Here is a 14,187-nt window from a genome sequence, read left to right as displayed (position 1 = left end):
AATTTAAAAAAAAAAACACTGATAAAATAGGAACTGATATTTCATCTTTAGTGATAAAATATATCTATAACACATACACACAAACGCACACATTGTGGTCCTAAAACTAGTGTATTTCTCAACGGAGGGCGTGAGAAGCATTCATAGCAAGGCCAAGAACGAGGATACTCACTAACTCCACTACTATTTGAAAATAAATTAGAGGTGCCAGCCAATGCAATCTGATTACAATAAACAATGGAGCCATAAGAATTGGAGTAGAAGAAGTGAAACTATATTTACAGATGATATTGTAGCATATTTGGGGAATCCAGGGGAATCAATAAAAACACTAACGTAATAAAAACGATTCTGTAAAGTGATGGAATGTTAGATTAAAAACAAAACCCAGAAGTCGTTATGTACATAAACAATAGCTAGTTAGATGATACCACAAGATAAATCTTCAGTCACACAAGTAGCAAAACCAGGATTTAATTAAGAATAACCTGAACAGGAAGTGTGTAAAAGGTATATGAGGAAGAATTAAAATACTTTTGAAAGATATAAAAATAAATTTGAATAAACTTGGGGATTCTGTTTGTTTTGTTTCTTGGATAGCAGGAGTAAACATTATAAAGGTATCATTTATCCCATCTCAATAGTACATTTAACATTATCCCAATTAAAATAACATAAAGTTGTTTTATGGAGCTATTCAAGTAGATTTTGAAGTTTATTTAGAAACAAACATAAACGTAAACCACAGCTATGGCGTCACTAACAAAGAACAATGAGGGGTGCCTCTATTAAAACATACTACAAAGCTTCTATAATTAAAACACTGTGATATTGATCTGTGAATAGGTAGGAAGAGGAAGAGGATAGAATGGAAGATTCAGTGGAAGAGGATAGAAAGCTCACAAACAGACAAAAATGCATCTAGAAATGTAGTAATTAAAAAGGCAGGATCGGGATCCCTGGGTGGCGCAGCGGTTTAGCGCCTGCCTTTGGCCCAGGGCGCGATCCTGGAGACCCGGGATCGAGTCCCACGTCGGGCTCCCGGTGCATGGAGCCTGCTTCTCCCTCTGCCTGTGTCTCTGCCTCTCTCTCTCTCTCTCTGTGTGACTATCATAAATAAGTAAAAATTAAAAAAAAATAAAATAAAAAGGCAGGATCTCATTGGAATGACAGGTTGTGAAACAGGACCTACAAAGGCAAGGGGGTACAAAGAAAATGTTGGGGATTTGTAAAGGACATGGGAGGTATACTGTAGGTGCTCAGACTGCTCAAATTTGGGGCAATTCTAGCATCATCCCCAAGAATCATGACTTCAGTGTGTTATGCCACATGGAAAATAAACACCACAAGTTGCCAAAAAAAAAAAAAAAAGATAAATCAATAATATAACATGGGTTCAAGGTAAGAAGGGAAATCCCTCTCTGAAAAAAAAATGTATATTAACACATAGAAGAAAAAATAAATTGAGAAACTGACCGCATTCTAACACCGTTATAAATAACTGATTCAGACAAGGTGTATCAACGGGTGCTAAAGCCAGTAAGTAGGGAAGTTTTGGGGAAACAGGACATTCATGTCATGTCAAGTGTCACCACACAGGTTACTAATTAATCACAGAGGATAAAGGCTATGATCAAAATAGATCCGTCCCCAGTAATGAGACAAAATGACATCATTATGTGTCTCCTCATGAGATAAAATGGGGAATACACAAGATTACCCATTAGAGTCCTTCCCTTAGAGTCTAGTCCTGAGGAAACCATCGTGCAGATCGAGTACACTGTACTAAAGAGATGCAGCAATCGAAAGTAATGGGAAATTGAACAGATTCTGGATTTTGAGGATTATTGGAGACATTTGATGATGAACTCTGTATAAATGATATTGTGTACCTGTGTAAAATTTCTTGTGAATATTTTGAAGTTTATATAGGAAATGTCCTTGCTCTTTTGAGAGATTGGGGAAAAAATACCTAAGGTCATTGAAAATTTTGTTTTTACTTTCTGCCCTTGAGAAATAAATGTGTTACGATTTCACATTACCTTTTCACAGTACACCTGCTCGTTGTTCTTAAAGATTTTTTATTTTTTCATGAGAGACACAGAGAGAGAGGCGGAGACACAGGCAAAGGGAGAAGCAGGCTCCATGCAGGGAGCCCGAAGTGGGACTCGATCTGGGGACCCCGGGACCCCGGGGTCATGCCCTGAGCCGAAGGCAGATGCTCAACCACTGAGCCACTCAGGTATCCCTCATTTTTTTTCTTTTGCAAAGTCTGTAGTGAAATGTTAAGCCAGGCAAAATGGGTCAAACGTGGATATTAACATACAAAGATCTATTTTGAAAATACATAGTTCATATAAAATATTTTGGTAAAACACATGGGAGACGTGTGCAGAGGTGGCTCAGGTACATTCCAGGAGCTGGTGGCTGCGTCTGAAATCCCCCCGCCAGGAAGGCACACGGCGGAGCTTCTCAGGTTCGCTGCCCCGCGAGTTTGTCCGTGAGCACAGAAAGGAGGGGCCTCGTGCTGATGGAGTGAGCATCATTCAAAATCCACCAAACTGAATAGGCCTCGCACTGCTCGCGTGAGCCCCGTCTCAGAATCGGGGAGTTCGGCTGCCGAAACCCCACCAGGGGAGCACCCCAGATCTAGAGCCCGCTCCCCCAACACACACCCCAGGAGCAAATCTGTGGACCCATATGGCCAACACGGCTGACCCTCCTGCAGGATCCGGTGGCAGCCACAGCCTCAGAGCAAACCTGCGGCACCAAGTGTTGGGCGGAGTGCTGAGGGACGCGGTGGGAAGGCCCTGCATGCTCAGGGGCAGATTGTACAAATACCTTGGGGTTTAGCTGCCAATAAACTTTTGTATATTTGGCACTATTTTAGGAATGACTTGCTATGATTGTAACGTACAACCTGGAAACCTGGTCTTTTCTTTTTCTCATTAGAAATTTATAAAATACAGAAAAGGAAGAAGGAAATACCCATGATTTCAGCAGCTAAAGACAAACACTCCTAAGACATTAAGATTTCCTGGGGCATCCGGGGGGCTCAGCGGTTGAGCGTCAGCCGTCAGCTCAGGTTGTTACCCCGGGTCCTGGGATCGAGCCCCGGGTCGGGCTTCCTGCTCAGCAGACAGCCTGCTTCTCCTTTTCCCCCCTGCTCACGCTCTCTCGCTATCCCTGTCACAATCTCTGTCTCTCTCCGATAAGTAAATACAATCTTAAAAAAAAAAAAAAGACATTTATATTTCCTATCAGATTTACAGTTTTTAGATACTGAATCGAGGATATGGGAGAGAGATGTAAAAGCCCCCACTTACTTCTAGTCTCTGGAAGCTAGAGAAAAAGAACCCAACGGCTCTGAACAGCAATTTAACTTAGATTTGTTTGAATAATGGATTAGGGTGATTTTCACTTTTTTGGGTACTTTCTATGTTTTCCAAAATTTCTGCAAGGACTATTAGGTTCAAAGTCATATATGTGTCTATCTTTAGCTTTAAAAAAAAAAAAGAACATTTTATTTACTTATTTCAGAGAGAGAAAGAGAGAGCACAAGCATGCATGGCGGGGGGGTGGCAGAGGGAGAAGCCAGCTCCCCGCAGAGCAGGGACCCTAGGATCATGGCCTGAGCCCAAGGAGATGCTTCGTCCACTGAGCCACCCAGGTGCCCCTGAATTATTATCTTCTTTGTACTAAATATTTGGGGACTGGACTAATGGACGTATATTACTTTAATAATAGCTGGAATTTAGAAGATCAAGAAGGCAATGGGGGCCGAGAGTACTTTAGATCCCTCTGAACTTCAGAGACCAGAGAAGAAGTATCGAAGACCTGCAGTGACGCTGAAACTGCCACCAGGCCCCGAGGACACTCTTCCCCAGGCCCCAGAATGACCCGAGCCTCGCGACCGGCCAACGCTGTCGCACTGGCTTGCTAGAGCTCTCTGGCCGGACGACCCTGCCGTCGGGGCCCGGAGGGTCTAACGCACAGCCAGGCCACAGCCTGGTCTCAGGGGTGTCCTGGCCTGGGCCTTCCCTGTGTCCCGCCTGCGCAGCACCTCCGGCCTAGGCCACCGTGCCTGGTGTGGGGTGACTTCTCCAGCTGCTGTCCCTGGGGCTTTGGAGAAGCTCGCTTGACCCAAAGCCAGCACCCAGGGGCCAGGCCGCCACCCAGGGGCCCGCCCCGGAGAGCGGCTGCTTTAGCTGGTCTGGTTCTCCTTCCCTAATCCCGCAGACAGCAAGGCTCGCAGCATCTGCCATGGCCGTGGATATGGTGGCTGGATCGAGGGCCTCTAGTTCTTCTAATGGGGACAGGGGTGCTCCCTCCCCCACAGGATTTGAGGTGCACTTACCTGGAATTGGAATTATCCTTCAAGACTACAGATCCTTGACCTGGGACCTATGCATGGCCTTCAGGGTCTCCGCGAAAACACTGAAATTGCACACGTCTCGTGCATTTGTGCGCGTATCTACATGTTTTTACATAGTTTACAGTTTACATTAGACACCCTACAAAATGATGAGCCCTGAAGGGTTAAAAACACCTCTGCCTTATTGTACAGATAAAAACATTGCTCAGAATAACTTGCCTACAATCATACAAGTTGTGATGGCTAGAAACTAGGCCTCTTTCTTTAATTAAAAATTTATGGAATACAGAAAAAGGGGAGAAATCACCAATGATTTTCACCACGTAAAGGCAGCCACCTTTAAGACTTTTTCTATTTCCTACCAGAAATATGTACTTAGTTTTAGAATCAGACTTTGGAAAACTACAGATGGATATATTGCTTCCTATTAGACTTGTACTCCATTCTACTCACAGCAGCACAATCTAGAACAATGTCTATTATATTCACCAGAACAAGCGATTCTTTTAAAAAAAATATATCTTGCCTATAGGAGAACAATAGTGTCTTATTGTTTCAGTGCACATTTCTGTGTTATCAGTGAAGTAAAAGATTATATTTGTTCATTCTCGTTGGAAATGTCTCATCCATCTTGCACATTTTGCTCAGGAGTCCGTCCTCCCAGCTCTCTATCCAATTCTCATTTAGAAATTCTAGCTGAGGGGAACCTGGGTGGCTCAGCGGGTTAGGCATCTGCCTTCAGCTCAGATCATGATCCTGCATCCTAGGATCGAGCCCCAAGTGGGGCTCCCTGCTCCTCCCTCCACCTGCTGCTCCCCATGCCTGTGCTCTCTCTCTCAAATAAATAAAATCTTAAAAAAAAAAAAAAAAAAAAAAACTCTACCCACAGAGGAAACTGTAGGAGAAACCTATATTCTGGGAAGCTCTGGTGGAGCAGCGGTTTAGTGCTGCCTGCAACCTGGGGTGTGATCCTGAAGACCTGGGATCGAGTCCCACGTCGGGCTCCCTGCATGGAGCCTGCTTCTCCCTCTACCTGTGTCTCTGCTTCTCTCTCTCTCTCTCTCTCTCTCTCTCTCTGTGTCTCTCATGAATAAATAAATAAAATCTTTAAAAAAAAAAAAAAAGGAGAAACCTATATTCTGTGTATCCCCTGGACTTGTTCCTATGTCCTCAGTTGATCTTTGCATTGGAATCATCTGAGAGACTCATTAAAATGCTCTACCCAATGTCTATAGAATCCTAGTATCTAGATATAGGGTGTGAGGAATTTGCACGTTTCTCATGTAAACACTTGGTATTTCTTAAGATTAATACAATTTGAGAACCACTTACTGGTCATGTGAGCTGGCTTGACTATGGAGAGTGTGGACCATTATGATTCTTACTAAGGTAAAACCTAGGTCATCTCCCTTCTGTGAGGTGGTTTTGCCTCATACCCAGAACCACAAGATTTGCTTTCTGACTTGGAGTTAAGGAACTTGATATAAAATTGCAACTTTTCCATTGATCAGTTTTGTGAATACCACTTCATTTCTCCGAACCTCTGTTTCTTCACCTGAAAAGAAGTGATCATCATCCTGGCTCAATCTTAGTGTTTATTTTGAAGGGTAAGCTAATCCATACAGGCATACCTTAAACAGACATGTAAATATTGGTTATATTTATTTGTTCCAAGTGTTTACCCAGGGATCACTTCAGGCACAATGTCAACACGCGGTAACTATCTGGTGACTGATGACTATCTCATTGTTCAGCAAAGATTACTTTTATGTTGTGGTGTTGCATGTGGCCGGGGCTCTGATCTCCCATAACAGATACTCGTGTGCAGGCTGAAAACCAGCCATGCTCCTCTAATCCTAAAACTGTAATGAGTCAGCCGACTCCTAGTCTCCAAGAACCTACTGTGTGCCAGGAAGCAGGCCAGACACGGTGAACACATCAGTGAGCATAGAGGACACATCCCATTCCTCCTCTAGATAAAAGGGGGTGAGTGTCACAGAAAAATTAGATCCCATATCTTTTTAGCCAATTGCTTGAAGAAATATAAAATATGTGGAAGACATCGCTCTGGGACATTATGAAATGATACAACAGGAAAAATTCAAAAGACAAATGAAGAGAAGGATGAAAGGTAGCTGATTGACTCCAGAAGAATGGAACGAATATGAGCTCTTCCTTTTTTGAATTATACCCAGAGTTAGAAGGTAGAGGAGGGACAGGGGAGTCTCTTGCAGACCAAGAAGTCACGTGGAGACTGACAAACGAAGCAAGCCTCTCTATACCACCTGCCCAGAGTTTTATTCAGGGTGACTTACAGGCGGTGGGGATCTGTGGATCACCATCCAGACGCCGCACTGCTGTTCTCTGCCGAGTCCGGACCTCAACCCACAGAGTCTATAGATCAAGGGTAGTGATCTAAAGTGGAGCCGTTTGTGCACCCGAGGGGAGATTCGAATGAGCCTTCCCGCCCTCTGGTCAGACCACGCATGAGCCTTCATAGGGCCCGGAACACATTGCCCTGGGGCAGGGGGGTCATTGTGTGGGCCACGAGCAAGACGGAGAGCCAAAGACGGAGTCAGGATTGTCCACACTCCTACACCAGTCAAACCAGTTTGGAAACTTGTAGGAGAGTTGAATGACTTGTGCGGCTGGGGCGCTCAAGCTTCACTTAGGCTCCGAAACCTGAGAGACACCACCTGCGTAAAGGAGTCCTGGTTTGGGGGATTCTGAGACCTCAAACTATAAGAATTTTGTTCTCTTTTTGGAGGTGTAGTCCTTCCTTAATTTCAACTCATTAAATAAATGCTTTGTTGTTTAGGGCTGTGGATGGAAAGCTGGCATCACAATAGCTTGCCTCAAAAATGATGACAGTGTAAGACCACTTTTAGCAGACAGTTTTTTTGAAAGCAACTTACACAGTATTTACCATATCCTAAATCTGCACATTTTGCAGACTTGTGCATATATATTCTATTCTCAAAATAGGTTTGCTATTATGCACAAATAAAACAACATGGGAGATTTTTTAATAAAGAAATTGCACTTATAATGATCTGCATTTGCATATGATAAATCTCCAATCATTAGAACATCCTAGAATATTAACCGTAATTCTTTAACATAGTGAAATATCCAGTCAAGTTCAAATAGCGAAATGTCATAAATGCCATACTTTTTTAATACTTTCTTTGGTTCAGGACCCAAATATTTTTTTTAAGAAGTAATAAAAATTTTGGCAGTTGCTAAATATCTAGATGGCTACAAATTCTGATTCTTATATATTGGTTTTTCCTAAAGTACAATAATAATTGTTCACAATGAAGCTATATATTCAGCCATTTCGGTAGCATTATTAAGTGTCTTTCTTTTGGTAATTAAATATAATTTTTTTTCTGTCTCTGCCACTAAATTAAGATATGACCTTGGGCCATTCACTCAACCTAGTCAAGAATCAGTTTTCATCATTTTCAAAAGAAAATGTTGAACTAGAATTGACTATTCAGCATTCTTCTATCGAGATCCTCCCAGGTGGGAGGCAGGACAGCACAACGGAAAGAAGAGCTTTGACATCCAGCAGCTCTGGACCGGAGCCCTGCCACACACAGGCCACTTGAGCTAAGTTTAACTTCTCTTTGCCTCAGTTTCCAAATCTATGAAATGCAGATGATAGTTACTCATACCCAGAAAGTTTTTCATGTGTGCACATAATGGTGGGGTATGGGGAAGGGTGGATAAAATGAGAAATTACGGTTATAGTACCTGACGCATAGTAATTCAACAACAAATAGTAAATATAATTCAGGCCATCAACCGTTTGGGGCAGAAGTGAGGGGATGGGACTGGAAGGAAAGGCAATGGCAGTGGTTAGAACTGCCTTGTCTTATAATGTGGCCATTGGCCACACAAGGCTACTGAGCACTTGAAATGTGGCTAGTCCAAATTGAGATGTAAGTAAGTACTCTGGGTTTCTAAGATGTTGTATGAACAAAAACCATAAACTATCTCATTAATAATTTTTAATCTTTAATATGCATTTAAATTATAATATGTTGGGTGCATTGGGCTAAATATGTTATTAAAACAGCACTCCGTACACTCTTTAACCAGAGTTCTCTCTGTGTAGTGGCTGTTTACTCATCATTCTTGCCTCCAGATCAGTGGTCCTCAAAGTGTGGTCATAGAGAAGACCCAGCATCCCCTGGGAACTTGTCAGGAACACAAATTTCTGAGTCCCAACTCAGACCTACTGAATCAGAAACTCTGGGACTGGGGCCCAGAAATCTGTGTCTTAACAAGCCCTCAAGGTGAGTCTGATACTTATACACTTGAGAAACACTGCTAGACTGAGTTTCTGTGCTGGGGACCACATCCAATTCCCTCTGCATTGCCACTCAGCCCAGTAACTATTTGTCAAGTGAAAAAATGGATGAATGAATCCTGATGATTGTGGGGCCATCGGAGGATATCCAGCAGGGGAATGTCATGGTCTGATTGCCTTTTAGAAAGTTACTTTTGCAAGCTGTGCAGAGTATAAATTATAGGAAGAAGTTATAGAGGCAACTGTATTTGCTTATAGGAAAATTATTATTTGAAAACCTAAATATATATTATTCAGGTAGAAAAAATGGTAATTATTTTTAAAAATGATGCCTTGCATTTCAAAAATATTTCTTTTTAAATGTGTAATTCTATTTATATATTTATATATAGTGTTGTGTAGATTTGGGGAGAAAGTAGACATGTTTGTAAAATTTGTCAATAAATATGTATCCCCACAAATTATGATTTCATTTTTTAAAAACTAGTTGAAATGTCTTAGATTTATTAGTATTTGTGTGTTTTCTAAGGATGTATGACATCCCCTGTTGAGATTACAGAAGTAAAATTTGATAGGAAGTTAATATATTCAAAAATTATTTAAATTTTAATATTAACATAGAAATAAAAATAGTTTTATGTTTGAGTATATATTACTATAGGGACTATATATTGTATATCTTATTTTGGATTGAGTTGAAATGAAGCAATCATCTAGAAAATTTCAGCTAGAGCCTCTTAGTGCTCAAATTAAAAGAAAAACAGATATTAAAATATAGAAAAAAGAGTAAAGCAATTCCAAACACACATGGCCCTGAAGAAAATTTTAAGTCTGCAGAAGCACCAATATTGTTCCCTATCACAGATCCATCTTCCATCAGCAGATTCAAACATGACAGTTGGGAAGAAATTCATCCAACTTAAATGTGGGCATAGTAGTTGGACCTTCAACTCAGGTAGAGCATTCACATGTTCTCTTGACCTCTAAAGAATCTTCTCTACAAATTAGTTTTTCCATATTGATTCCACCACTTGGAAGACACTGTTAGTTGCCTACCTTGTAGCAGGCCCCACTCCCCTTTTTCCTTCCTTGCTAATAATTGCTAACAATTTTCATTTTATTACAGTAGTAGGTGCCCTTTTCTGGGAGCAAAGTCCCAATGTTCTTTCTAGACCTATCCTGGTAGATCCCTTTACTCTCTGCAATTGTTCAGGTAGTGAGCACAGGACTCAAATGGTGGTCAATGAGATATAATGGGACATCTGATGGCGGTTTCTAAGAAAGACTTTTATTCTCTCACAAAAGAAAGAGAGCCATGAGAAGGTCTCATCTTTTTGCTTTTTCCCTTAAAAAGGATTGTGTCAGCCATCATGACATGATAGAGCTATCCATGTCTTAAAGAAAGATTAAAGTGTGAAGGGTACAAACTTGCAGGGTGTAGTAAGTCCTAGAGATCGAATGCACGGGATAGAGAATATAGACAACAATATTATGTTATAATCATCAAACTTTCTGACAGACTAGATCTTAATTGTTCCAGCCACAAAAAAGAAATGATCATTATGAGACAGGCCAAAGCGCTAACTATCGTTACTAGGGCACTCATATTACAGTATATGAATGTAGCAAATCAACATGTTGTGGCCCCTAAATTTATACAATATTATATGTCAAATATATTTCACCTGAAAATAAGGGTGGGGGATTAGGCAGCAAGGAGTGGGAGATACTGAAGGACAAAGGGGGGTTGAGAACGATGGGCAGAGGCAGAAGAGATTTGCCAATGGAGAGTCTACAGGCAAAGAGTAGGAGGGGCTAGGGATGACATTGGTGTGGGCAGGGCAGGGGGACAGATCCTGAAGGTGCTAGAACCCTTTAGTCCTGATTTCCTATAGTTCTCTTACGCCAGACCGTCCACCTATTTTTAGATACTTGAAAGAAATAAGCTCTTGGTAGAGCTGTAAACTTGGCCCACTCAGTCAAATGGTGGTGATGTGCTCTCTGCTGACTGTTCTCTTGTATCCAGTGGAGGCTCCTCTTCCCAGGCCAATTAAAAGATGTGTTAGATTTGGCGGATTGGTCATTTAGAGAAAATGAACATTGCTAAAGTGTTGAGGTGTTGACCAAACAAGAAGACTTTTAAAAAGATAAAAAGGGAAAAGAATAAACTGGAAAATTTCCATGTGAAATGCTGACATCTTTACTATATTCATAAGAATATATTTCAAAAGATTAATAGTGAGGTTCAGACATTTTCGATTGTTTATTGGCTTTTTAAATGTTTATTCATGTGAACTGCCTATTTATATACTTTGTCCATTTTTCTCTTGGTTTGTTTGTCTTTTTTTATTTGTATGTGTTTATGTATTGTGGATATCAATCCTCTGCTCATAATATATATTGCAAATATTTTCTCCCATTTTATTTCTTGGCATTTAAGCCCTTAATCCATTTCAAGTTTATTTTGGTGTCTGGTACAAGACTGGAATCTAATGGGAGTTTTCTGTCTAGAAGTTAGACAATTTTCACAACACTGTTTATTGAGTAATCCATCTGGTCCCCATTAATCTGCAGTGCTTCCTTCAAGTCTCAAATGCAGTAGAGGCCATTTTAGGACTGTCTACTGTGTTTTCGCCAATTGCTCTGTAAATTCTTGCACACAGGTTTAATTATTACCGTGTTACTGTGTACTTTTGTGTTCATACTTCTCAAAATTTCTCAGCTGTTCTCATATTTTGACTATCATGATGGCTGAGATTTAAGATCATTTTGTCAAATTAAACTATAAGTGTTAACATGTAGGACGTGTGTTGTAGGAGAAGGAAGGTAAGTGACATGGATTTTCGTACTGCACCAATCCTGGTGCAGATGCAGACTATGCCAGCCTTTCCAGTCAGAAAAACTTTCACCATGGACTTTGAAGTCCTTCCCGCCCCGTGGGTCTCCAAGCAAAACAAAGTTAGCCAACATTATCTAGGGGTCATCCATCGTCTTTTGTTTGTCAGACTCCTTACCAACAACCATGTGAAAAAGCCCAGGCTCTTGGAGCTCACGTCTGTGTTCTCTGCAGGTTGTTTTGCAGAATCTTCTTATATGTGTCATCCTCTTCCACACTGTGTACTACGAGGTCCTGGGCATGTGCTGCATGATGCTCAGGAAAGCTGCCTTCAAACAGAATTTAAAAGCTAAGATTGAATATGAAAGGAGTCTATATTTAGTACTTGGCATGCCTTTATGGAATAGGGGATACAATGTTTTAAAAATGATATATTTCTGCACCTTTTTAAAGGAAAAATAGCAAATGTGCCATCTTCAAAAATGATCAAAGCAACAATCATGAAATGATGTGGGTAGACAGGACCAGACAAGACTGTTACTCTTTCTTCTTTGGAAGATGGTGATACAAAGAAAGTGAACCTATTACTCCCTGGGCTGGTATTGAATCAGAGCAGATTTGAATTAGAAGGGAATGTAGAGATAATCTGCATCGGATTTAAATATTTTCTGATACATACTGGAAATCTCTCTTGGACTCAAGTCAGGAGACCTAAATTCTGGCCTAGGTTCTTACTAACTTTTTGGAAAATCTTAACTAAGCCATAGAGCTTCTCTTGTCTTCATTTGTCAAATGGAAGTAATTAATCAAAAGAGGGTTATTATGAGGACAAGGTAAAATGTGTATTTTCAATGATATTGCTATGGCACTGTGAGACTTTTTTGGGGGGGGTAATTTTTTTTTGACTTGCCATGGGTGAATTTTGTCTCTACGAATTAAGGTTGCCAATATATTGATTGCTTTGAAATACCTGAATGTAGCTTTACAAATAATTTCTAAGAAGTAGAGTGTTTACATAATTTAATTTTATTGTGCAAGCAAGGAGTTAGGACCCTTTGATTTCAATATGCAAATTAGTAACCAAAAATAATTATACCAACTTTTGCAATGGGAATAATGTTATTCAGCATGCTTGCAGGCAAACCCACTGAGGAAGCATCTGCTGCTCACACACAGTCTCAGCTGTTCCTGGGACGGGAGATGGTGAGGCCATGCCTGGAGCAGGGAAGAGCTGAGAATCTTCAAGGCTCTCTGAGCCTGATTTCAGGGATTTGTAGTTAATGTGAGTCAGAGGAGAGGAATTTTAAGTTCTTGGGCCTTAAAGCTCCAGGAGGCAGCTAACTGACTGACCAGCTGCACACAACTACAACAGGCACAGTAGAGGGTGTATATTTATAGACTCCAATTTTACAACAGGAAGAGATCTCAGAGATTAACCTTTTCAATTTACAGAAGAGACACTAAAGTTCCGCTCCAAATGGAACGGACTCACCCAAATTCACAGTTTCACAACACCATTGGGTTAGAGCCTGGGTCTTGTGGATTTCCATGCCTAGGCTCTTGCCACAGAATTAGGTTAAGTTCTCCTCCCATATTTAATAGAAAGGACTTTCAAGATTACAGCGGAGACCTAAAATACAATGAAGCCCACTAGGTGGACTTAACTGGACAAATAAGACAATGTGGATAAAAAGATTATTTGGCTGCCATGCAAGTCAGCCAGCTCCTAAATGTGCCACAATGTGGGTAAAACTAATAACTTATGTGAAGAGTGATATTCAAAGCCTTGATATGCGAAGTTAGGAGGAACTGCGGCCCCCGGAGAAAACTATTTTCATTTGTAACATCTTCAGGGCATATGAGTTGGATGTCCTGGCACCATTTGATTTCAAAACAAACCCCTTATGGCTCAACACAAATTTAAAGGTAATTGGTTTTAATTTCCAATCTTTGTCAATTAGTGAATTAAATGCGTCAAAAAACAAAATAGTTTTTGTTTTATAAAAATTTGTAAGATATCAGGCCTTCCACTCAGCCATCTGTATCTTATATATCTGACTTCAAAAATTAATGTGGAAAAATGCCATCACAAATTTTAAAGTGGCTATTCCTAAAAGGTGGGATAGGATGGAATAGTGGAATAAACGAATAGAATTATTATAGGAATTTTTATTTGATGATCTTGTAGGCAAATATTTTGCACATTAAACATCTTTCAAGGAAGAGGAAGAAGACTGATTTAATATGTTGATGTAGAGAAATGCTCATGAGATATGGCATGGAAAATAAGGACGACAATAGTGTTTGTGTAGTGTAATTATTCATTTTTGTAGAACAGAGTAAAATACATGGTGTCAGTGGTAAGAAATCTGGAGAATTATGCAACAAACTGTTATCTCCCAGCTGGGATGACAGAGGACTTTCATTTTCTGCTTTGTACATTTCTGCTTAGTTTGATTTTTCTTTCCAAAATGGGGGGGGGGGAACACATTGCGAAGGAAAAGTGATATGTGAGAGTATACTAAGGAAAAATGTATCTCTTTTAAATTCATAATTTCAGTTGAAAAAATAATTATTAATTGATACCTACTACATTCATAAGCCTCATATGTGTTAATAACAGCTACTTGCATTGAATATATGTCAAACATACTTGTT

The sequence above is a fragment of the Canis lupus genome, chromosome 1 (genome assembly GCF_003254725.2).
Source record: "Canis lupus dingo isolate Sandy chromosome 1, ASM325472v2, whole genome shotgun sequence".
Taxonomy (NCBI): domain Eukaryota; kingdom Metazoa; phylum Chordata; class Mammalia; order Carnivora; family Canidae; genus Canis; species Canis lupus.
The sequence above is the reverse complement of the archived record's forward strand: the minus strand, read 5'-3'. Positions refer to the sequence as shown.